General features: G+C 42.0%; 1 pseudogene; it reads right to left on the reverse strand.

Moving 5' to 3' along the window:
- The window catches only part of LOC145111011 (electron transfer flavoprotein subunit alpha, mitochondrial-like), a 72,347-nt pseudogene extending 50,378 nt beyond the window's left edge, over positions 1 to 21,969 (reverse strand).
- Between the last annotated feature and the right edge of the window lie 5,083 nt (positions 21,970 to 27,052).

Here is a 27,052-nt window from a genome sequence, read left to right on the forward strand (position 1 = left end):
AGACATAAATTTGCTTTTGTTGTTAGAGCTATAGGAAGCCGTCAAAGTCTACATGAGTAATTGTATTCATCAACTAAGATTGGGGATCTTAGTGGAAATCCTCTGAACTGTAACCGTTAATCTGTGTGAGTGAGGAAGTCATGTATAATTAGTATACGGGTTGACCACCCCACTTGTGACTGTTAGCTACAGTCAACCAAAAGCAAGTGATGAACTATCCTTTTATTTGTTATTGTTCCGGCATCGATGAAGCGTACGGTGTTGTTTCTCATGGTAAATCATGAGTGTGTTTGTTTCTCATGGTAAATCATGAGTGTGTTCTATCAGAGGTATTATGTCATAGCAGCGGTTACAGGCTCATGGTAGCAAATTGTTAGAAACATTATACTTTGTCGTATACAAGTAGTAATGTTAAGTATAAGTTTCCCCTACTTATACCTTAGGATTAAGGAATGTTTAGGTATAACACTTAATTGATAAGTAAACTATTATACCTAATATACATACTAAATGATGGAGAGTCAAAATGATACTTTCAAAAACTATACTTTTGAATGTGGAAAATGTATTATTTTATGGAGTCAAAACCTGTGGACTCACCAACTTTATGTTGACGTATTTTAAAATGCATGTGTTTTCAGGAACTTGAAAAGCTGGTATGTATTCGAACAGAAGAAGTTTTACTATTACCTTTCTGTTCATTAAGAAGTATGCCATAGCCGGATAATATGTAATAGGTTCTAGAAAAACAGTTATGTAACTTTCAGTTATCAATAAAGGTATGTATTTTCTTTAGTATTGTTCAATGTATGTTATATAACTGTGATACGAAGAATAACGTTACACTACCCGGTGTTTCCGCGGATGGCTGGGGGTGTGACAGAAATTGGTATCAGAGCTATTAACTATAGTGAACTAGTACTTTCTTAGGAAAGCACGTCTATAGTTTAGGGCTTACTCTATTAGGTTTAGGTATATCCCTTAACCTATAAATAAAAAGTATTATTAATTATTCTACTGAAGGACTACTTACGGGAGCGGTGACAAGGATAGACATGTCGATTTGGGTTGCTGGAGCTATATGCTAAAATGATCCTGCCCTTTCGACTGTCCTGACTGGCCGGAGCCTTATCAGATAGACCTGAAGTAACAAACAATAATTAAAGCATGAATACAATAAATAAGAATATAGAGTCATATGTAAAGACTCATACCCGCGATGAGAATACACCTTAATACCCGGAATGTTTTTGATCTCAAGGATTTAGATCAAATATTCCAACTAAAGTTTATATGTGCATATATCCTATCACAACTAGGTGTAGGTGCGCAACTACATTTTATTATGATCAGATCATATGAACTATTTAATTTGGGAGTAATATTTGATAGACTAAAACTCTTGATGATCCAAAACATATAGGAATTCGACATGGCACATTCACGAGAATGGATAATCATCGAGGATACGGATGAAGAAGAGGAAATTTCATTCCCCATGATGGCAGGCGATCCTTACTACCCTATAAATCCAACCACCTTTCATCCAATAACTTCTGACGATGGAGCACCTTTACCCTCCAACGAATGGGAAGAGAGTGAACCAATGGAAGAAAGTGAATCCATGGAGGAGACAGAATCGGTGGCATCATCTTTACCACCACTGAACACTCTTTACCATAAAGTTCCAGGAGGAGTAAAAATGAAACGCACGGCACGTAAATCCATACCGATATGGCCAAAGATTAAGAAGAGTTAGAAGGCGACATCTTCAGGAAGTCATAGAGTTCAAGATGAACCTGCACGGATCGCACAAACCGTTGATAGGTGGGTGGCGGAAGAAAGGGCTGCCAAGATGTATGAGACTGGTCAATCATCTCGACCACATCTCCCACATTCTTCTGAAGATAACACTTTATCCCAATTGTTTGAGAAAAGTGTCAAAATTGAAGACAAAATGGAAATTGTCGAAGGGAGGGCTACTCATCTCTCTGGAAGAGTGCGAAGGCTAGAAGGACAAAGGACACGAGATCAGGAATCGGTGATGGATGTCCATCATCGTATAAATTTTGCTTATAATGACATGATTAATCACGATGCCAGGATTGCAGAGTTAGAGCTCTACAATCAAACCTCAAGAAATGAAGAATGCACGGGAAGTCTTGAGCAGAGAACTCAAGCACTTGAAGAGCAAGTGGTTAATGTCACTGACATGCTGGGTCATCACTTAGGTTTCTGGTAGATAAGCTCCAACTAGTGGTTATGTAAATAGAGAAAATCAGACTAGTTAAGGCGAAAAGAGGAAAGTTTATAGCAAGGATATAGAAAGCCTTGCAAGTTTTGCAATGTTTATAGAAACTTTTCTCTTATAACCTAAATAAACTAATGTAACTACTGGTAATAATATGAAGCATATGTTACAGTAATCATTGTGTTGTCTATTACGTTTTACACTGTGAATAATAACTGGAGTATTTAGTACTCGTGTATTAAATGATTAACAAAACTCATAAAATTCTTATTATTTATAATAGGAACTAAAACAAAATGCCTAGAAGGAGTAATCGGCTAACCCCTAACCGACCATCAGCACCACAACAACAACAACCGCAACCACCACCAGAAATAAACCCCTCAATAAGTACAATACAACTTGAAGAAATCATAGCTCAAAGAATTGTTGCGGCTCTATCTAATGTCACAAGAGATGGAGTTAGAAATGAAGGCCATGTAGGGACCACTAGAACATGTACCTACAAAGATTTTATGAATTGCAGGCCAAAAAGCTTTCATGGAAATGAAGGGGTACTTAATTTGACGAGGTAGATAGAAAAGACAGAGCCCGTCTTTCAAATAAGCTTCTTTCCAGATGATTATAAAGTACGATTTGCAGCATGTACTTTCGCTGATACAGCACTCACCTGGTGGAACAACCATGTGAATACCATGGGAATTGATACTGCAAATTCCATGAAATGGGAAGAGCTAAAAATAATGCTAGTAGAGGAGTATTGTCCTAGGGAGGAGATACATAAACTGGAACAAGAACTGTGGACCCTAACCATGAAGGGTTCAGAGATAAAAGCTTATACCGCTAGATTTAATGATCTTGCTGTAATGTGTCCAGCACTTATAAACCCTGAATATAAAAAGATTGAGTGATATATCTGGGGTTTAGCATCGCAAATTAAAGGCATGGTGATCGCATCAAAGCCTACGACTTATGACAGCACCAAGAGGATAGCTCATCAGCTAACCCTCACAGAGATCCAAGGAACAGAAGTGGTCTCAAAGGCTGAGTCTCCCAAATCTAGAACAAACAAGCGCAAGTTTAATAGGAAGAATCCCAAACAATCATCTGAGAAAAGACAAGAAGTGGTAACTAATTATGCAGCCACAACAGCAGTACCTACACAACCAAAATCTTCATGGTGCAATCAGTGCAACCGTCATCATCCAGGTGACTGTTTTGTCTGCATGAAGTGCAAGAAAAAGGGGCATACTACTAGTTACTGCAAGAGCACAACACCTGTAATAGTCGAACAACAAACCAATAATGCGACAGGCCGTGGTGAAGAAAGAAGATGCTACGAGTGTGGGGAGGTTGGACATATCAAGAAAGAATGTCCAAAGTTAAGGAGTCAAGGAGGCATAGGACGTGGCAGGGCGTTTGTGATCGGAAGCAGAGAGGCTATCCAGGACCCTTCGGTCGTATCTGGTACGTTTCTTATAGATAATTTATATGCTTCTATACTCTTCGACTCTGGAGCAGATCGAAGTTTTATAACTCCGACATTTAGAAAATTGTTAAGTCATGAGTCTAGCAGATTAAAAGAAATCTATGAAGTAGAAATCGCTAACGGTCAAACTGAGAAAACACATGAAATCCTAGAAAACTGTCTGTTAACTCTTAATAACTACCTTTTTCACGTCAACCTCATGCCAATGCCAATCGATAGTTTTGATGTCATAATTGGCATGGATTGGTTATCTTCACACCGCGCCGAAATTCTATGTCATGAGAAAGCCATACGACTACCCTTACCAAACGGCGAAGCCCTGATTATCTATGGTGATAAATCTGGGAAGAACCTCAAAGTCATCTCTTGTACTAAGACCCAGAAATATCTACATAAGAAATGTAGCGCATTCTTAGCCCACATTGTAGATAGGAAGAGAAAGACAAAAGAAATCAAGGACATACCTCAAGTGTGTGATTTCCCTGACATGTTTCCTGAAGATCTACCTGGAATACCTCCCGTCCGACAAGTCGAGTTTCGAATCGATTTAATTCCAGGAGCAACACCAGTAGCAAAATCTCCTTATCAGTTGGCTCCATCTGAAATGCAAGAATTGTCTAGCCAACTACAAGAACTTCTTGACAAAGGCTTTATCCGACCAAGTTTTTCACCTTGGGGAGCACCAATCTTGTTTGTCAAGAAGAAGGACGGATCCTTTCGAATGTGTATTGATTATCGGGAGCTAAACAAGCTAACGATCAAGAATCGTTATCCACTTCCGAGAATTGATGATTTATTCGATCAACTGCAAGGATCCAGGTACTACTCAAAGATAGATCTTAGATCAGGATACCATCAACTCAGAGTACAAGAAGACGACATTCCAAAAACAGCATTTAGAACACGTTATGGTCATTATGAGTTCTTAGTTATGTCTTTTGGATTAACCAATGCCCCAGCAGTGTTTATGGATCTCATGAATCGTTTTTGCAAACCATACTTGGATAAATTCGTGATCGTATTTATCGATGATATATTGATATATTCACGAACCAAGTAAGAACATGGCCAACACCTGCAAATAATCTTGGAACTACTAAGAAAAGAAAAGTTGTACGCTAAATTCTCCAAATGTGAGTTTTGGATTAGAGAAGTACAATTTTTAGGTCATGTAGTTAGCAACGAAGGAATTCATGTTGACCCATCCAAAGTTGAAGCAATCAGGAATTCGGAAGCACCAAAGACGCCAACAGAGGTGCGTCAATTCCTAGGACTTGCTGGCTATTACCGTAGATTCATAGAGAATTTCTCTAAAATAGCCAAGCCACTTACAGCACTAACCCAGAAGAATACAAAGTTCAACTGGGAAGACAAACAAGAAGCTGTTTTTCAGAAACTGAAGCAAATGTTGTGTAGTGCACCAATCCTATCCCTTCCAGATGGAACAGAAGATTTCGTTGTATACTGCGACGCGTCAAATCAAGGATTGGGATGCGTGTTGATGCAAAGAGGAAAAGTTATCGCCTATGCATCACGACAACTTAAGATGCATGAGAATAATTACACTACCCATGATCTTGAATTGGGAGCTGTAATTTTTGCACTAAAAATTTGGAGACATTACTTATACGGTACTAAGTGTACTATTTTTACCGACCACAAGAGTCTCCAACACATCTTCGACCAAAAAGATCTTAATATGAGACAAAGAAGATGGGTTGAATTGTTGAATGATTACGAATGTGAGATTCGTTATCATCCCGGAAAGGCAAACGTGGTAGCAGATGCCTTGAGCCGGAAAGAATATATTAAACCCCGACGAGTACGAGCATTAACTATAACTATCCATTCTAACTTTACCGCACAAATTAGAGAAGCTCAGCTTGAGGCTCTAAAAGAAGAAAACATTAAGAACGAAGCTTTGCGAGGAATGGAAAAGCAACTTATACGAAAAGATGACGGAATACAATACTTTATGAACCGATTTTGGACGCCTAGGTTCGGTGGAGTCAGGGACTTGGTCTTAGAAGAAGCCCACAAGTCCAAATATTCCGTGCATCCAGGTTCTGACAAAATGTACTTAGATTTAAAAGTACATTATTGGTGGCCAAACATAAAGGCTGAAATTGCTACTTATGTGAGCAAATGTTTGACTTGTTCTAGAGTAAAGGCAGAACATCAAAACCTTCAGGTTTACTTCAACAACCGGAAATACCTGAATGGAAATGGGAGCAGATATCAATGGATTTCATCACTAAGTTACCTAAAACTCCTAGTGGGTCCGACACTATTTGGGTGATAGTCGATAGGTTGACTAAGTCTGCCCATTTCTTACCAATTAAGGAGAACGACAAGATGGAGAGGCTGACTAGAGTTTATCTTAAGGAAATTGTCAGATTGCATGGAGTTCCAAATTCTATTATTTCTGACCGAGATAGTAGATTCACTTCACGATTTTGGCAATCTCTACAAAAATCCTTAGGAACACGTCTAGACATGAGTACCGCTTACCATCCACAGACTGATGGTCAGAGTGAGAGAACCATTCAGACTTTAGAAGATATGCTCCGAGCCTGTGTAATAGACTTTGGAAATGCGTGGGATACTCATTTACCATTAATTGAGTTTTCCTACAACAATAGTCATCACACCAGCATCAAGGCTGCACCATTTGAGGCTCTTTATGGACGAAAATGTCGTTCCCCAGTGTGTTGGGCAGAAGTTGGAGATACGCAGATGGCCAGAGAACGTACAGGCGATACCTTACGTACTGGACCAGAAATAATCCACGAGACAACTGAAAAGATCGTGCAAATTAAGGATCGATTAAAGGCTGCACGTGATCGTCAAAAGAGCTATGCTGACGTAAGACGTAAGCCTTTAGAATTCCAAGTTGGAGATAAAGTAATGTTGAAAGTCTCTCCTTGGAAAGGTGTAATTCGATTCGGGAAACGAGGCAAACTAAACCCACGATATATAGGACCTTTTGAAATTCTGGCAAGAATTGGTTCCGTCGCATACCAACTTAAGTTGCCTCAAGAGCTAAGTAATGTGCACGATGTTTTTCACGTATCAAATCTCAAAAGATGTCTTTCCGATGACACTCTTGTTATACCTCTCGAAGAGATACAAGTCAATACGAAACTCAACTTTGTAGAAGAACCTGTTGAGATTATGGATCGAGAAGTCAAACGATTAAAGCAAAGTCGTATTCCCATAGTGAAAGTTCGATGGAACTCTTTGCGAGGACCTGAATTTACTTGGGAACGTGAAGATCAGATGAAAGAAAAATACCCCCAACTGTTTGACGAAACCCCATCCATAAGATAAATTTCGGGACGAAATTATTCTAACGGAGGGAGAATGTAACACTAGTCAAAATAGGTCAATAGAAAATCACATGTGATTATGCCAATCATGTAATGTGATTATGTTAACCTAGTAATGTGGTAAGAGTGTTATGTAGTTCATGATAAATTCTAATACAAATATGAATCTTCTTTATAATACAACTCAAAGTATACGTCCATACGATCCCAAAAATATAGAGAATGTTTGAATCTGACTTCGCATGAAGAAGTTATGATAAACCGAACACTATAAATCTCTATAATAAGAGGAATTTAAAATAGACTTAGAATTAGCTATTTAAGTCTAAAAGAGAGTTGTAGTACTCATAAATACCTACGCGTGGATATAAAGAACGTCAAAAACGGAGTTCGTATGCAAAAGTTATGGCCTTCCAAAGATATCGCTGTTAGAAACCCTAATTTGACTAAACTCACGACGTGAGCATAAAAACTCACGACGTGAGGACTCAAACCGCCACATTTCGGATCTAGAAGGTGTGACGAGGCTACGAGGGGATAAGATCCAAACTCACGACGTGAGCAAGGATTGATTCACGTCGTGAGGAGTCAAAGGGACACCATCCGAAGCTAGGGACCAAATGGCGGGTCTACGAAGTGAGCAGGATCGAGCTCACGACGTGAACATGCTTGGTTCACGTCGTGAATGGCCAAAAATCAGCCTATAAATAGCAAATTCGACCTTAACACTTCTTTCACCTAAACTCTTCTCTTTATCTCGTTTTTGGAGGCCATTTTGCATCCCGAGTCCCGACGACCTCGTACGCTGACCGTTTTTGCTTAGATAACATAAAATCACGCTACTAGGGTGAGTTTCACGGCCCCACTTTCTAATATTTCGGGGGAAAACGCATGCTAGATATTATATATATGTTATTATTATGTCTATATGACAGTATATAGTTATAATAGCCGGGGTATAGTTGTTCTAAATATAATATTTTGAATATATACAACTATTATCAACTTAACAGTATGTTAATTTACTAATGTAGATCTTGAGTTATACTTAAGATTTTATATATATGTTGTGTGCGATATAGTTCCGAAGTTATATTCGGAAGATTTATATGTTAAGTTATAAAGTATGTTGCTATTAATAGTTTTATGTCAAGATAAAACTGGATATGTTATACGTTGTTATTGTTAGTTTTATGTTAAGATAAAACTTGGTATTGTTATTGATAGTTTTATGTCAAGATAAAACTAGGAACGTTATATGTTGTTATTATTGGTTTTAGGTCAAGATAAAACCTGGTTTTACTTCAAGATATAGCTGTTATACTGCCTAAATATTATGAAGTTAGGAGTAATGTTTAAAAGCATAGTCTAGTAACTTAGGGTTTTAGACATAAAGATGCTTTTGTTGTTAGAGCTATAGGAAGCCGTCAAAGTCTACATGAGTAATTGTATTCATCAACTAAGATTGGGGATCTTAGTGGAAATCCTCTGAACTGTAACCGTTAATCTGTGTGAGCGAGGAAGTCATGTATAATTAGTATACGGGTTGACCACCCCACTTGTGACTGTTAGCTACAGTCAACCAAAAGCAAGTGATGAACTATCCTTTTATTTGTTATTGTTCCGGCGTCGATGAAGCGTACGGTGTTGTTTCTCATGGTAAATCATGAGTGTGTTTGTTTCTCATGGTAAATCATGAGTGTGTTCTATCAGAGGTATTATGTCATAGCAGCGGTTACAGGCTCATGGTAGCAAATTGTTAGAAACATTATACTTTGTCGTATACAAGTAGTAATGTTAAGTATAAGTTTCCCTACTTATACCTTAGGATTAAGGAATGTTTAGGTATAACACTTAATTGATAAGTAAACTATTATACCTAATATACATACTAAATGATGGAGAGTCAAAATGATACTTTCAAAAACTATACTTTTGAATGTGGAAAATGTATTATTTTATGGAGTCAAAACCTGTGGACTCACCAACTTTATGTTGACGTATTTTAAAATGCATGTGTTTTCAGGAACTTGAAAAGCTGGTATGTATTCGAACAGAAGAAGTTTTACTATTACCTTTTTGTTCATTAAGAAGTATGCCATAGTCGGATAATATGTAATAGGTTCTAGAAAAACAGTTATGTAACTTTCAGTTATCAATAAAGGTATGTATTTTCTTTAGTACTGTTCAATGTATGTTATATAACTGTGATACGAAGAATAACGTTACACTACCCGGTGTTTCCGCCGATGGCTGGGGGTGTGACAGGTGACCCGACGAGTTAGGGGTTAGCTAGTCGAGTTGGAGCTTGCTGGGGATGCCATGAATTGACTGGACTCGACGAGTCTCCCGAGTGCACTCGACGAGTCTGGTCAAAGCTGGAGTTGACTTTTGTTGACCTTAGGGTTTGGTCGAGATGAGTGAAAGAGGTCAGGAAGAGTAGAATGGTCTTTTACACATCTGAGAGAGCATAGGAAGGAAATAGTCTAGCCTTTGAGAGCCATTGTTAATTAGAGGTAATTTCTGTATGTGATTAGGCGAAGGCTAGATCAGTGTTTCGAGTTCGAGATCATCCGAGTTTACCTGAGGTGAGTCTTCTCACTATACTTAGCTTGAGTGGTAATTTAATGTGTGACCAGAGGGTCTTATGTGCATGAGTTGTGTTATGAGATATCCTGCTATTTATTTTGTGATATGCTTACTGTGTATTATACTGAGTTGCTGATTTGAGGGACCGGAGGGTCCATCTGAGTTGTGGGACCGAAGGGTCCCACTGAGACACATTGACCGGAGGGTCTTATTGAGTTATAGCCTCGAGTGGATAATGAGATGTGTGTGGTATTTTGGGGAACTCACTAAGCTTCGTGCTTACCGTGTTATGTGTTATGCGTTTCAGGTTTTCTCAGGATCGCGGGACGGAACCAGCTTGATTGTACACACCAGAGAAGGAATTATGTTTCGAGGATCCTGGATTTGTGATAAACAACTTTTGAAAAATGTTGATAAATTGATACTTGTGATTTTTGAGAAAATGTGGCATGTGTTTTATTGTGTTTATAATGAAAATTTTATTTGAAAATTTATGGTGTTACAGGATCTGACGGGCGTCGATCGACAGGTCATAGAACACAGCCTCAATATCGCACCTGGGAGTAAACCTGTGAAGCAAAAGAAACGAGGATAGGCGGCAGACCGCAATAAGGCTATTAACGCAGAAGTGGCCGACCTGGCGAGTGCTGGCATAATCAGGGAAGCAATGTTCCCAACATGGATAGCAAACCCATTCATGGTAAGGAAATCCAATGGGGCATGGCGAATGTGCATAGATTATTCAGATCTCAACAACGCCTGCCCAAAGGATTGCTATCCTCTCCCGGAGATCGATCAGAAAGTCCAATCGCTTGAAGGCTTCCAATTCAAATGTTTTCTCGACGCATATAAGGGCTATCACCAGGTGCAGATGAAGCGAGAAGATGAAGCAAAAACAGCCTTCCATACTGAAAAGGGCATCTTCTGCTATCAGAAAATGCCATTTGGGCTCAAAAACGCTGGCGCTACTTACCAGAGACTGATGGACAAGGTATTCACCGACCAAATTGGTCGGAATATCGAAGTCTACGTCGACGATATGGTAATTAAAAACCGCAATGAAGAGATGTTACTCCAAGATGTGGAAGAAACCTTAAAAATGATAGTAAAAGCGCAGATGAAGTTAAATATGGCTAAGTGTACTTTCGGAGTCAAGGAGGGACAATTCCTTGGTTATCAGGTGTCCAGGGAAGGGATTCTACCCAATCCCACCAAAATACAAGAGTTACTCGAGTCGAAAACTCCCCACAACCTTAAAGGAGTACAGGAGATCAACGGTAGGTTAACGGGGCTTGGAAGATTCATTGCCAAATCCGCAGAAAAGGTGCTTCCTCTGTACCAAACACTCAAAGGATGCATAGACAAAAAGCAATTCAAATGGACAGCCAAAGCGGGTGTGGCCTTGCAAAAATTAAAAGGCGCACTGCAACAACTCCCGACTCTCGCCTCTCCGCTCCCCGGGGAGACACTACAGATGTATTTAGCAGCGTCTGAGGAGGCTATCTCCTCTGTGTTAGCAGTGGAAAGGGAAGGCAAGAAAATCCCCATTCACTTTGTAAGGAGGGACCTGCAATGGACAGAAGGAAATTACCCGACCTTGGAAAAACTGGTCCTCGCCCTGGTCTACGCCGATTAGACGTTTTTACAGAGATATTTTCAAGCCCACAAGGTGGAGGTTCTGACCAGTTACCCAATAAAACAAGTGCTGCTAAGGCCGGAAAAGTCCGGACACCTACCCAAGTGAGCCATAGAGTTGGGCGAACACGGCATCCAATACCACTCCAGAACCAGCATCAAATCCCAGACCCTTGCAGAATTCCTGGTTGAGATCCCAGATACCATCAAGGGAGTGTCGACGACAATCTATGTCGACCCACTAGAGCCTGAGGCCGGCAAAGAACTTTGGAAGTTGTACACTGATGGCGCAGCAAGCAAAGAAGGCTCAGGAGAAGACTTGATCCTCCAAATCCCCAAAGGCGAAGAGATCACCTACGCATTACGGTTCGAATTCCAAGTATCTAACAACGAAGCAGAGTACGAGGCACTCCTGGCAGGACTAAGGCTGGCCAGGGAGGTTGGCACAAAACAACTAACAGCTCTCAGTGACTCGTTGCTTGTCACAAAACAAATCAATGGAGTATACGAGACAAAGGACCCTAGGATGCATAAATACCTAGACAAGGTCCATTGTTTAGTCAGCACGTTTAAAAGTTTTTCAATAAAGTAAATATCTCAGGGGGAAAATGCAAGGGCAGACGCCCTTAGCAAGCTGGCCTCTACCTCATACGATCATCTCACAAAGAAAGTGCTGGTCGAAGTACTCCCGGAAATGAGTATTGATAACCAGAAGGTCAATACCATATGAGACCCTCCAGAATGGACAAAACCATTCTTCGATTACCTGCGCCATGGCGTGCTTCCGGACGATCCACAGGAGGCGGGAAAAGTCAAAATCAAAGCACCGCATTTCGCCATAAGGGACAATCAGTTGTACCGGAGAGGATATTTAAGCCTGTGGCTCAGGTGCATCTCTAAGACAGAGGGGCAGGAGTTTCTCGAAGAAAGCCATTCCGGGGACACAATAGCACATGAAGGTGCTCGCGCACTCACAGGCAAGATACTCCACCTAGGAGTATACAGGCTGGACGTGTACAACGATGTCGCAGCCTTAACCAAGATATGCAAGGAATGCCAAGCATTCACACCTTTCCAAAATCAACCAGCCGTTCCATTGACAAGCATCACCAGCCCCTGGCCCTTCCACCAATGGGGGATCGATATAGTGGGACCATTCCCACCGGCACCGGGTGGCGTAAAGTTTTTACTGGTAGTCGTGGACTATTTCACCAAGTGGATATAGGCGGAACCACTCGCCACTGTCACTGGCAAGCAGATGTTAAATTTCGTGACAAGGAACATCTTGGCTCGCTTTGTAACTCCTAGGATCCTCATAAGTGACAACGACATTCAGTTTGAAGGAAGTACCTTCAAGGAATGGTGTGAGGACAAGAAAATCCACCGCTGGTTCACTTCAGTAGTGCATCCTCAGGCCAACGGACAGACGGAGATATCCAACAAAACCATATTCAATGGTTTAAATAAACGGCTACTCAGATCAAATTTCACGTGGGTGGATGCGCTCCTGACAGTGTTATGGTCCTATCGCACCACAATAAGGTCAAGCACGGGAGAAACGACCTTCAGTCTAACCTATGGGACAGAGGTGGTCCTCCTATTGGAAATAATCATTGGCTCCTTGCGAACGGAGAGTTTCGAGGACGTAGCCAACGAGGAAGGGCGACGCCAAGACCTGGATATGCTCAACGAGAAACGCGAGGCGGCACAGATGCGCCAAGCACTGTTTAAGTCACGGACTGAGAGCTATTACAACCGCCAAGTCCGGGCCAAGAACTTCAAAGTTGGAGAATGGGTACTAAGAAAAAATGAGTTCGGCCACACTGAACTATTAGGGAAACTCAGTGTAACGTGGGAAGGACCATACAAAGTGATAGAAGCATGTGAGAATGGTGCCTATGTCCTAGAAGCTCAAGATGGGCGTGTCATTCCAAGAACGTGGAATGTGCAGAGCCTGTGTCACTTCTACTCTTGAAACAAGTGTTAAAGGTAGCAACAGTGCTAGCTAACACATTGTGTGTTCATTTTAGTATGTAAATGTAATCAGAATAAGTTACTTTACTATTTGAAGTCATATTTTTCTCTAAGCAAAACTAGAGTAAATAAGAAAGGGCAATTCAGATACTCCTTATATCCAAATCTAAAGAGTTTGTGTACATTTACCGTGTGACAACAAGGACTGGTCATCCAACGTCACATGAGCGAAATCGTTACAAGGAGGAAGCCAGTGAGTTTCTATTAGAAAGGCTCATAACCTTCCTCCTAAAACATGTTCATCAATTAAAGAACATGTGACATGAGTGTAGAAGGGTAATAACCTTCCACGAACATAAATAAACAAAACTGGATGAGCCTCAAGATGACGATCTTGGCTACACCCAGGGTCTTTAAGCAACAGATTAGAACAAATCTCTCAAAGACCAGCTTCAGTAAAGCAAAAAGAGTTCACTAGCAAGAGAACTCTGACCAGGGGTGTAAGCAAACCCTGAGTAAATACCATGTGATGGCCAACATGAACCATACATGAAGAAAACAAAAGTAAACAAAACTGGGTGAGCCTCAAGATGATAATATTGGCTACACCCAGGCTCTTTAAGCAGTAGATTAGAACAAATCTCTCAAAGACCATCTTCAGTGAAGCAAAAAGAGTTCACTAGCAAGAGAACTCTCACCAGGGGTGTAACCAAACCCTGCGTAAATACCATGTGATGGCCAACACAAACCATACATGAAGCAAACAAAAGAATATGTGCGGTAATAGCAAGCATTCATACCCACATATAGAAAATAAATATTGTCAACGTCGCCGAACTCCCGGACTTTCAAGTAGCCCCTGAGGGCAGCAAATACAAAAAATAAAGCAAGAAATAGAGAAAATTGTTCAACAAAGTTACATCAAAGCAAGCCAAACACAAAAGCTACTTACCAACAGAAGTGTTATCATCACCGGGGGAAGATTCCTCGTTCTGAGACTCCTCACAGAGATTTCGAAGCCCAGCCATGTCCAGGGCGCCCAAAAGAAGATGGCCAACAAAGTCCGTCTCCATGATAGTCACTAGGGCGTCTTCCATTTCTTGAGTCCTGGCCGCCACATTCTCCTCCGACTTCGGGTCGACCTCCCCGGCGGACACCTACTCCCAGACTATCTTCTTACCTTGCTCCATACCTGCGGCGACACAAAGCGTCTTTCACAAGAATCAAGCCATGGAGGAATTGTGGATTTTCAATCAACGTATCCACAACCCGACTGAGCCCGTCGCTAAGGATCCAAGAAATATCCCTCTCCAACGCTCCCTTTGCAGCGTTCTCGGTCACCAGATCAACCTCCAGCTCTTCCACCCGCTTGCGCAGACTGGTGTTCTCCAATGACAGGACCCCCACACAATCGTTCAGGCCCTCCACCTCTTCCCCCAGTTTTGTCGCTTGATCCGCCAAGCTCGTCCTCTCAAGTAACACCGCCTCCTGCCTAGCCCCCAAGTCGCTCTTATCGGCCTCCAACTTCGCCACTTGGGCCTTCAATTCTTCACATTCAATGCCCCTCCTGTCCAAATCGGACTGCATGTCCTCCATCTCGGAGATACGTTCGACGGCCGCGACAAAATAAAACGACACTTGGGCGGCAGCGTAACATAACCCGTCAGCCATATGCTCGTCGGAAAGCGCACTTAGGACCTCAGTCGTGGCAGGAGGAAGTGCATGCTGACACCCCTCGAGAGTGGTGTCATGATCAGAGACAAGATCCTAAACAGTTAGTCTCCAAGCTGGCTTATAAGCATCCGGATGAGAATCCATCAGCAGGGGGACAGTTGTGGTTTTACCAGAAGAGGTGGAGGCGAAGACCCCCTTTGGATGTGGGCATAGGGCTGGTTTTCTCGGTGCTGCTTTCTCCCGTATGACAAGGCGATCCAGTCGCCTCGATTTGTGCCCCCTCTAGCAGATTCGGAGGACCTTCATCGGGGGCACGGTTGGAATCCTTAAGACCCCTAGTAAGAGACTCAAATTACGCTTCTTACGTAGAGGGGGTCCGGTGCTAGCTTCCTTAGTTCGACCACCAGAAGAGGTTTCCAATAAAACAAAACGCCTCTTAATCCGGTGAAGACTCCTGGGGGACCCGGACGATGTAGGATCCTTCTGAGAAGCACCAGTGACGACAACGTCATGTAGTTCCAAATCCTCACCAGCGCAGGTAACACTTTCAGAACCGGCAGTCGTCACGTATCCTTGGCCAGAAAAAGGAGGTGGAAGAGCCTCCACCAGGTCAGGGTCGTGAATCTGAAGCTCGCCATCATACAAATCCCGAAGGTCCTTCTCCAAAGAAACACTTTCCTCCACACCCGGTACAAATAAGAAATAATGTTGGTTAAGCCGGAGCACCGCTACAAACGTGACTTGGCAATCTTTTTTTTTTTAAAAAGGGGGGGAGAGAAGAGAAGCGAAAAAGGTACCCTCTTTCTCAACAAAGATCTCAGGAATCTTCCCGCGAGCCCTCCAAGCAGCACTCATCCCGCCGGCGGCCAAGAAGCAGTCAAGCCAATCTTCACTGGTGATGCTGATCTTCTCCAGGGCATCAGCCAGTTCCTTGTCAGTGCCAAACAATACGGGAGCACGGTCGACGTACACCTTAGTCCTCGGGTAGCTGAGTACCACGAGATCATTGTTCACCTTCAAGAATTTCTCTTGCCAGTTCTTCTTTGACTTCTTATCATGGATAAGAATAGGGACTCCCCGTCGGCGGGAAAGGGTTCAAGTCCCCGACTGGGTGGAGGCATTAAAGAAGTGCTTGAAAGCAGGAACGGTCGGCAAGTGGCCTATGGCATGACAAAGGAGTTCAAATCCCACTATCTTGTTGATAGCGATAGGGGTCAACTCTCCTACTGAAAACCCGTACTCCCGGATGATTAACTTGAAGAAATCAGTGGTAGGCCAGCGCAAACCTGCCTCGAACAGGGCGATTGGGATCCCGAATTTACCCTCAGGAGGACTGTACAAAGAAGCATCAGGCAAAGGGATCTGCACCCCATGTTCTGAAACAAACCCGAACCGAAATTGAAAAGATTCCCACTATTCAGCAGTGAGATTCCTTCCCAAAGTGCGAGAAGTAGCCATGGAAGGATTTGGAGGAAAAAACGAAAAAGATTTCATTCAAAAAGAAACGTAAAAAAAGTAAGGTAGCAGGTGGGGAAGATGTGCCAGGGAAGGCAGAGATTTAAATACAAAGAAAGGGGCAGCGAACCGTCTTCATGATGAAACCGCCAATCAACGACAATTTCGCCCTGCCATCAGCATAGGCTATCAATAGCAGCCCGACACGTATCTGTGAGTAGACCAGAACAACTCTGATATGTCATGAACACAGAGGCCTAATGCCTAAGGGACTTGTTAACGTTACCTAACGAACACGTTAAATATAACGGAAAATGTAACATAAACGTTACTACCTTGGCTAAGACCCGATCTTGGCCTAAACGAGCCAAGGCCAGGGCATCAGCTCATTTCTCATCACGTGGTAAGAACATTCAATGTGATCTTCTCAATAACTCACAGCCAATGAGAAGGCAACAAATAGCTCGGGTGACGCCCAAAACTGACGTCACCTGATAGTTAGTTAGCGTGAATAGCTCTCCCAATAAGAGGAGGCCACGTTTCATGCTCACGAGGCACGGTCCCCACGATCCGTTAGTAACAGGTACAAAAGGATCTCTTCCGCCTCAAGGAAGGGATCCATCTTCTCTCTTATGAAAATTAACCCCATATTTTCTCTCTCTGAAGAAAAACTAACTTGATCATCGGAGTGACGTCCCGGGAGAACACATGGTCGTCCTTTAACGATTCTCTTGTGATTGTGTTCTCAGGCAGGCACCCAAGTCGGATCCATCGTTCAGTATCCAAACCATCTGCGAACATGTCACAACAATATATATATATATATATATATATATATATATATATATATATATATATATATATATATATATATATATATATATGTATATATATATATATATATATATATATATATATATATATATATATATATGTATATATATATATATAGAGAGAGAGAGAGAGAGCTAGGTTCAAATGTGGATTGACATCTATTGTGTGGACGTGTGGACAGTGCTATTCTATTAGAATGACAGAAAATATGTTGTTTGATAATATGAATACGTTCAATCTTACATAACTATTGTCATTATTAGACATTCTCACTAATTAAATCGTCTATAAGGTTATTATAGATTTATTATTATTATTTTTATTCTGTCATAATGTTGTCAGAATGTTTATTGAGTCGTATTCTGTAAGAATGAAAATGAGTGAAAAATGATGTGTGAGAACAAAAATGAATAAGAATTAGTGAGAATGCATGAAAATGACGATAGTTGTGTGATGTTGAACGTATTCACATTACTAAACAACTTATCTCTTAGTAATTCTCATAGAATAGTACTGTCCACACGTCCGCACAATAGTTGTCCATCCACATTATAACCTAGCCATATATATATATATATAGTTTTCCAAAAAGTAACTAATCCTGGTGTCTTTAAAGTTGCCAACAAACCGATTTATTGGAAACTTGGAAACATGTGTCAAAAGTGTAAAATTGAAAAATGACCCATGTTTTTAAGTTGCCAATAAAATCAGTTTGTTGGCAACTTGAAGACACCGGGATTAGTTACTTTTCCGAAAACAAAAAAAATAGGTCAAGGTATAAAACTGAAAATTTGAAAAAGGTGTGAAATTTTACACTTTTGACCCAAAAAAAAGAACAAAAAGGGTTGAGTGGTGACCTGAAATATTGGGGCATCAGCATCTTTGTTTACTGCAACAATGACTTTGGAATCTCTCATTCCAGCAATGTGTTGGATGGCTCCAGACACACCAAAAGCCATATAAAGCTCTGGAGCAACAATCTTCCCCATTTGCCCAACCTATACAACATAATAAACTCATATAAACTTAACATCATTCATCCAGATTAGTGACACTAAAAAAACACATGTGACTTTACCTGGAGCTCATTGGGAACATACCCCGCGTCAACAGTAGCACGAGTAGCACCAACTATGCAAGCAACAGAAGGGATGACATCAGAAACTACAACTTACAATTAACCTAATAACAAATTTCCTCTCTGATACATAAGATTAACATACCTGCTGCACCAAGCTTTTCAACAAGTTTTTCAACTATTTTAAATTTTTCAGCACTTTTAAGTGCTCGCCCCCCTATGATCACAACACGTGCGCTTCCAAAATCCGGGCGTTCCAATTCCTGAGTTGTTTGCTTCACATGTCTAGAACTCCCCTCAATCAAAATAATATCAATTATATTCTTTGCAAAATAAAAAATATATATATTAATTCGATTAAAGTTAAATAACACATAACAAACCTTCACCAAAACTTGATAGATCAACCTGGTGTATTGGTGCAACATTGGTTTTAGAATTAAGTGAAGTAGAAGAAGCTGGAAATGAGGTCGATCTGATGGTCAACATGCAGGGATTCGACCCAGTGTAGCGGATAGTAGATAGAGCATTGCCAGCATATATCGCCCTGTCATATATATGAATTTTTTTTAATAAAAAAGAAAATAATATTAATAAGCAAAGAGAATAGAAAAAGTACCTGACAAATGTTCGAGGCTCTGATATTTTAATGACATCGGTGATCGGTGAGACATCAAGAAGGGCAGCTGCTCGAGGTAATATATTTTTCCCAAAAGAATTTGAAGCAGTAACTATATGCGAGTATTCACCTTTTTGCTGTACGAAATGGATTAATTTCGCCCATGGTTATGCTAGAGTGTGTTTGAATTTATCAGAATCGGCCACAAGCACCTAGAAACATTAAGACAACCAGACCATTAAGACACGCTAAAATAAGGAATTTAAGAGCATGATATTTCAGTACCTGAGAAATACAAGGATGGCATGAAGCAGCATTTGTAGCAGCCTCTTGTAAGGATGGGCCTGTCCCAGCCAATAGCAAAGATAAAGAATTGTCTTTACATATGAACTTGCTAGCAGCTTCTATTGAACTCAGGGATGTGCCAGTCACTGAACCAACTTCATGTTTATCTATAACTAATGTTCCAAATTGTTACAAAATTATCATAACTAATCAGAAAGCATGTTTTTTAATACATAAATGAAGTATTTAACTAGTTTATAGAAAAACAAGAACATTGGTGAAAATGGAAATAAAAGAGACCCATGTCATCATCCCTTCAAGCATTGTTCTCAAAAGTCAAACAAAAACGTGATTCGTAAGATGCAAAGTTATAGAGTATTGACTAAAAATTATTATTTTTAGCTACATAGGTCACTAATTAGCAATAATAATGTTGTATAAAGGTAATATTTGTAACACCGTAAATTTTCAAACAAATTTTTCATTTTAAAATCACATAATTCTCATAACACATTTCACAAAATCCCTTTTATTTAATTTACAAAATGTAACTCCATAATTGTTTGATTAATAATCCAGGATCCTCAAAACATAACTCTTTCTCTGGTGTGTACAATCAAGACGGCGCCTTCCCCCGATCCTGAGAAGAACCTGAAACACATATCACATAACACGGTAAGCACGAAGCTTAGTGAGTTCCCCAAAATACCACATGCACAAATAATAAGCCTCTCATTGCTATACTCGGCATGGACCCTCCGGTCTCATGTGTATCGGTGTGGACCCTCCAGTCTCACGGCTCGGTGTAGACCCTCCGGTCATGTGTCTCAGTGAGGACCCTCCGGTCTCACAGTTAGGGTTAGACCCTCCGGTCCTGTCTCAGTAGGAACCCTCCGGTCCCACAACTCGGGTTGGACCCTCCGGTCCGATCTCAGTAAACACAAATATAACATATATATCACACAGAAAAAATGCATAATATCACATAACTCAAATAAGCACATATGACCCACCGGTCACACATAGATACCACTCATGGTAAGTATAGTGAGAAGACTCACCTCGGATGATAAACAACCCCTATAAACGTTGCTCCTACGCATCGACCTCTATCTCTGAGCCAAAACCAACAATTAACCCAATTAGGAACTAACTCCAAACTCTCACTCATTAGGTCTAAAGGTAGCCCACTAACCAGCTCATACATGACCTAAAACCCATTGGGCCCACCAAGGCCCAATAATAAATGGGCTCCCCCGAGGCCCAACTCTCAAATATAAATGGCAAGCCCCACTCAAGGGCCCAAAGCACATATATATATATATATATATATATATATATATATATATATATATATATATATATATATATATATATGTGTGTGTGTGTGTGTGTGTGTGTGTGTGTGTGTATTTCTCTAGTCCAAAACTCTATTGCAACAAGCCCAAACTCCAGGCCCAACACTCAAGGCCCAAAATGAGACTTAGCCCAAAAGTCCACAGTAAGGTTACGCGGGGCGTACCTCTTTTGGTACGCTTAGCATACTCACGAATCCAGATTGGCCATCGGGGACACTTGGGCAGTATGCGGGGCGTACTGGAATTACGCTCAGCGTACTTCCCATCTTCACTCTTTCTACTCTTTTGGTCTTAATCAGTTAAGGCCTTAGCTCATATCCTAGATCTAGACTCCCTAGTAGCTGTTACTCCATAAATTCAGTGACTTTAAGCCTTTGCATTGCTGATATAGTCACAAAAACACAAAACACTCACTCTCTTATCTCAAAAAGCTCATATCTCATGCATGGCTTGATTCCAATGTCCAAGATTGGATTTTTATGACATTACACCACTAAATACACTCAAAAGGGTTGTTCATTGTCTCTGGAGCTCAATATCTCATAAAGTCTCCAACTTTTGGGACAAAACCCTAAAATACTCTACTATAATGCACAAATCAAAAGATTAAGAAATCTTGAAGCTTTATACCTCTATGTGAAACTCCTAACACATATATGCTTAGATCCAAGAGCCTGGACTCTCACTCCTTCTTCTCCAAAGCTTCTTCTTCACTCGAAGAACACAAGATGTCACTCAAAGGCTCTCAAATGCACTCACAATCTCTATGAACGAAGATTTAGGGTTAGGAGGGTTTGTTGTCTGAGAATGGTGGCCAAGAATGACGTCATCTCATTCTTTATATAGGGACATCCCCTCAATTAGGATTTTCCTTCAGTGCCTAGTACGCCCAGCGTACCCTCTAGTACGCCCAACGTACTAGGTGGCTCCATTTAAAAATCACGCACATGAGTACGCTAAGCGTACACACACGTACGCCCAGCGTACTCCGCTCCCACATTTTTCAATTAAAGGACTTATCCTGCCATAACTTCAAACTTCCATTGCTTCCTCGATATAACCCCGTTTCCAATGAACCTCATATCCACGGAAAGATGACGACATGCCCTACGCTCCTAGCAACTCGTCGCAACCCCGAGACTTCCTCATGCCCGGGTTGCAGTCCACGAACCCTAATCACGGACGGTCCGAAACAGGATGTTACAACTCTCCCCAACTTGAATTTGATTTCTCCCTCGAAATCGCTCCTTATCAACACATAGATCGAACCCAATAAGAACTCCCAATCCCAAAAATGGACAGACTCTTCTACCGCTGCGGTATTCGTCCTGTCTCTTCAGAACTTGAAAACTGTAGTGGTCCGTCTCCCTGCCCGACCACCCTCGCAGGATATCATCATGCTAATCGCTCATCGAATAACAAACTCTAGGAACACTCTACCAATTATGTTTCTCTAGTCGACCCCGGTTGTAACTCAAAATAAATGGAAAGGTCATGTCCCACCAAGAACCCACCGCCTGAGAAGCTATCAGAACTCTTCTGAAGGAATGATCCTCAAACTCCCATAATCATAAGCCCCAGTTCCTCTCAAATGTTCCTTCCGACACTGAATACCAAATCAACTCCCGACCCGATGGTTGGACCTCCAAGGGCTACTCATTGCTCGTCCAACCAGTCATTCTTTATAACTCCCTTTCACACTAGCCATCTCAACCCTTCATGTGACACGCGAAGTCATGAAGTTTGCCTTACCTCAAGCGAACACTACACTCCCCTCCTGGAGTCGCCTCTCTCCCGACCTCTGTCGTCTACTATTTAATAGTTCTGTGTGTCTCGTGGTCCTTCCCAAACCAACGAACTAGCTCACTCAAGTCTAAAACATCAGACGGAAACACATCTCCCTCAGAATGAGATCCACCCGAAATCTCAAACTGCTCGTCTCCACACAGATAGAACACAACTCACCCACCAGAGTCTGGTCCGACATAGAATTGGAACCACTCGTCCCAATCTAGCACTCAACTCATGACCCACGTTCCATGATTATACGTATGCATTACACCTCGATCCGTCAGATTCGCGACAAGCCCTCTAAATCTCAAAATACAATGGTTTTCGACCACTTCCGAGACCCCAGTCTCACCTTTTGTTCGGTCACCAGGTTCTCACAGACTCCTCTGTTAAGGCTACACATGCCTAAGAGCCACTCTGCGCCATACCCTGACTAATAAGGTTGCGGCTCCACGCAGTTATACAACACTTTCTCTCATTGACTAACACGTGCTACGGCTCCCCATAGTCCTATGGCGCTCTCTCATTGCCTCGCGAATGTTACGGCCCCCCGCAGTCTTGCGATATTCTCTCTTTCTCTCTCGCTAGCTCACGAATGTTTTGGCTCCCCGTAGTCTCACAATGCTCTCTCTGACTCACGTATGCTGCGGATCCCTGCAGTCACTCGATACTCTCTCCCTGACTCACATATGCTACGACTCTCTGCAGGTCACACGATACCCTTTCTCTGACTTACGTATGCTACGACTCTCCGCAGTGACACGATACCCTTTCTCTGACTCACGTATGTTGCGGCTCTCCGCAGTCACACGATACCCTTTCTCTGACTCACGTATGCTACGGCTCTCTGTATCCACACGATACTCTTTCTCCCACTGACTCATGGATGCTACGGCTCCCCGTAGTCTTACAACACTCTCTCACTCACTGACTCGCCATGGGCTCACTCCATGGTTTTCCCTGATAATCCTAAGTGATTACTCCCACTCGGATCCACTCGCTCTCTTATCACCTCATAATCTCATCATCAAGTCATCACTACATTGAGTTCACTAACTCATGCTCCACAACCCAACATAGATAGGTGCACACACCCACTCAGCTTATGCACCACCACTCCTGATGTAAATTCTCGTAAGCAAGGCACTTTTCTCAACACAGGTAGACCCTTAGAAACTCTTGCTCTAGCGACAATTAACTGATGGGTTCCCACTAGAACAATAATCACTCGGTACTCCACTTGCAAACTCAAGTCTATAAATAATCCAAAAATTCAGGGCGTCATACTCACAAAATATCGCAATGTCTTCTCTCATCCACTGATCTTCCACTCAGGGCATCATACTCGGATACCACAATACACCCTCTCAGAATCTCACAATGTCTTGTCTCATCCACTGATCTTCCACTTGCACAGCTCGTAACCTCGAAATACTCCAACTCACAACTTGAAACACGGAGGAATCTTCAATGTCAAGAACACGTTGACGACTATCCGAAACCTCATCCTCTACGACTCAAAACCCATGCGAGAATACTCATACCGACTCTGAAGTTGACTGCCAACAACTGTTGCCCCTTCCTGGAGTGCATATAATAACTCATATATTGAACTAGAAATTCTCAGCAGTCGAAACCGTACCTCAACGAGCCAACCGCCTCGAATCTCAACCACTACGACTTGAAGAGCTCCTAACCACAATAAGGTCCCTAGCCAACGACTACTTACTATGGTTGCATTATCTCACTCTGCACCTTGTCTTATCTACTAATGACCCAAGTATCATAATTCTCGTACCGCAGATCTCCATAATCAGTTCTCTAACCACACCTGAACAAATCTCTGATCCTCTTTATAAAATATTCAGTTCTCCCCCACTCAGGGTTCGAACCATCACCAATTGTCATACCAACAGTGTACTCCACAGACTGTTTCACCAGGTACATCACACTTGACTCCTGGATTCGTACAACGTAACACTCGATGATCTTCCGATGAAAACCAAACAACTCAAAATATCCCGTAACTCAGACAAAAATCTCAGAATCCTCTCGACGTGACTGCCTCTAGTCATCTCGAAGCCTCTGACCGACACACCGCCGGATACCCCAACTGTTCCGAATTAGTCTCGACTCTCCATCTAGAAATAATGCACTATCACACACCTCGTCTCTGATTCCTCGACCAGCCTCCCATCACAGAAATCATCATCAAAGCAAGATACCTCACTCTCACAGTCGATACACAACTTAGACAACGAGGGCCACCGCCCCAGTATAGTCCTCTTGATTACTTGAAACCGCAGCTAAAAGCATGCCTGACTCAACTAAGGCATCTCCTTGTCCTCATCTCAGTCTCTACTAATAGCTCTCTCGTGGTATATGGAATACCTCGCAGCAAACACACTGGTGAAAAGGTTGCAACCCTATGCTACCCTACAGGGTTTACCTCCAACTCTAAAACCGAAAGCTCAATATCTCGTTTTGCTTCTCCCAGGAAACGGGAACAGCACAACTCTTGTCACAGAAAGTGACATCTCAACTATCGGCCGATTGCTCAAATCAGGCCGCAATTATCCATAAAGTCTCATCTCCACTCATCCCTGTGTCTTGCGACTCCAAATGGCATCTCACCAATGAAAATCTCTCAAAACTAACTCGATTTCCCTCTCTAGGTATGCTCCATTAAAATGCGCTCGACATGGCCCTCTGGCCCCACACTCCATCATATATGTTCTCAGTCTAATCAATCACAACGGGATAACTGGTAAAACCAGAAGCACTAGCCACCACGAATCATGGTACTCGAACCATGTGATCTCCTCTCAATCTGCTACGAATCATGGTACTCGAACCATGTTATCACCTGTCAATCTGCTATGAATCATGGTACTCGAACCATGTTATCACTTCTCAATCTGCTACGAATCATGGTACTCGAACCATGTTATCACTTCTCAATCTGCTACGAATCATGGTACTCGAACCATGTTATCACTTCTCAATCTACTACTTAGAACCTCTGGAATTCTCCCTGTTTTGAGTACGGGCCCTCTGCTTTCAGTAGTACGGGCCCATACTACCTGCCACATCTACCCATACATTCCACACAGATCGTCCCAGATTTCCTAAGTAGCTGCTCAACCTCCTCGATCACCAATCCCGATATACATGGTCGCTATCCAGTGAATACTCTCCTCTATCAGCGCACTCTTCTAACTAAAGTCACTCCCCAGGCTCTTCTTAGGTTCTCACACTTCTCCGTCATCAGCTGCTGAAGAACTCCTCATGATGCCAGCCATCTACCTCCTGAATATCGTCATATTCACTGGGTAGCTGAATCCCATCATCAAGAGTTCCACAAAGCACAAAGCAAGCAACATTCGGGCATCGAATAATCTCCACCAACATGTAAAACCACTCTAGGCTACAACTCCACTTGCTCTACTCACACTCAAAAGGTATCACCGAACTCAAGCAACCCTACCTCTCGTGGGTATCTCTCTACTCCCTCAGTAAACTCCTCAAATGTACATCTAGGCATCTCTACTAGATTATCACTCAACTCAGAACTCTCTCTAGGTGATTCCTGCTAAATACTCTTACTCAGCTCATTCTCAAAAGCATATCACAGATAGCAACAACTCCTAGGCTAAGGCATCACAAATCAGGCCACTCTAGTCCTAAGATATGAATTACCTAGCCTACCCTCTAGCATGCATAATGTCTCATAAATATCTCATAACACAAAAGTAAGGGTATTTTGGGAAATCACCGTTCGGGCTCTGGCTGATTGTACACACGGCTCTAACTCGTTCTCTCTTAAACTCTTTCTCATTTTATAAAAATTTACCTCTTTTGAAATTTTTTCTCAAATCCTCAGTTTGAATCCAAACACACCCGGAGGTGCATCCGAATCCCTCAAACCAACGCTCTGATACCAACTTGTAACACCGTAAATTTTCAAACAAAATTTTCATTTTAAAATCACATAATTCTCATAACACATTTCATAAAAACCCCTTTTATTTAATTTACAAAATGCAACTCCATAATTGTTTGATTAATAATCTAGGATCCTCAAAACATAACTCTTTCTCTGGTGTGTACAATCAAGCCGGAACCTTCCCGCAATCATGAGAAGAACCTGAAACACATATCACATAACACGGTAAGCATGAAGCTTAGTGAGTTCCCCAAAATACCACATGCACAAACAATAGGCCTCTCATGGCTATACTCGGCATGGACCCTCCGGTCTCATGCGTCTCAGTGTGGACCCTCCAGTCTCACGGTTCGGTGTAGACCCTTCGGTCACGTGTCTCAGTGAGGACCCTCCGGTCTCACACCTCAGCTTGGACCCTCCGGTCCTGTCTTAGTGGGAACCCTCCGGTCCCAAAACTCGGGTTGGACCCTCCGGTCCGATCTCAGTAAACACAAATATAGCATATATATCACACAGACAAAATGCATAATATCACATAACTCAAATAAGCACATAAGACCCTCCGGTCAGACATGGATACCACTCATGGTAAAGTATAGTGAGAAGACTCACCTCGGATGATGAACAAACCCTATAAACGTTGCTGCTACGCACCGGCCTCTATCTCTGAGCCAAAACCCACAATTAACCCAATTAGGAACTAACTCCAAACTCTCACTCATTAGGTCTAAAGGTAGCCCACTAA

This window comes from Lactuca virosa, chromosome 5 (genome assembly GCF_052849685.1).
Source record: "Lactuca virosa cultivar CGN04683 chromosome 5, Lactuca_virosa_CGN04683_v6, whole genome shotgun sequence".
Classification (NCBI taxonomy): domain Eukaryota; kingdom Viridiplantae; phylum Streptophyta; class Magnoliopsida; order Asterales; family Asteraceae; genus Lactuca; species Lactuca virosa.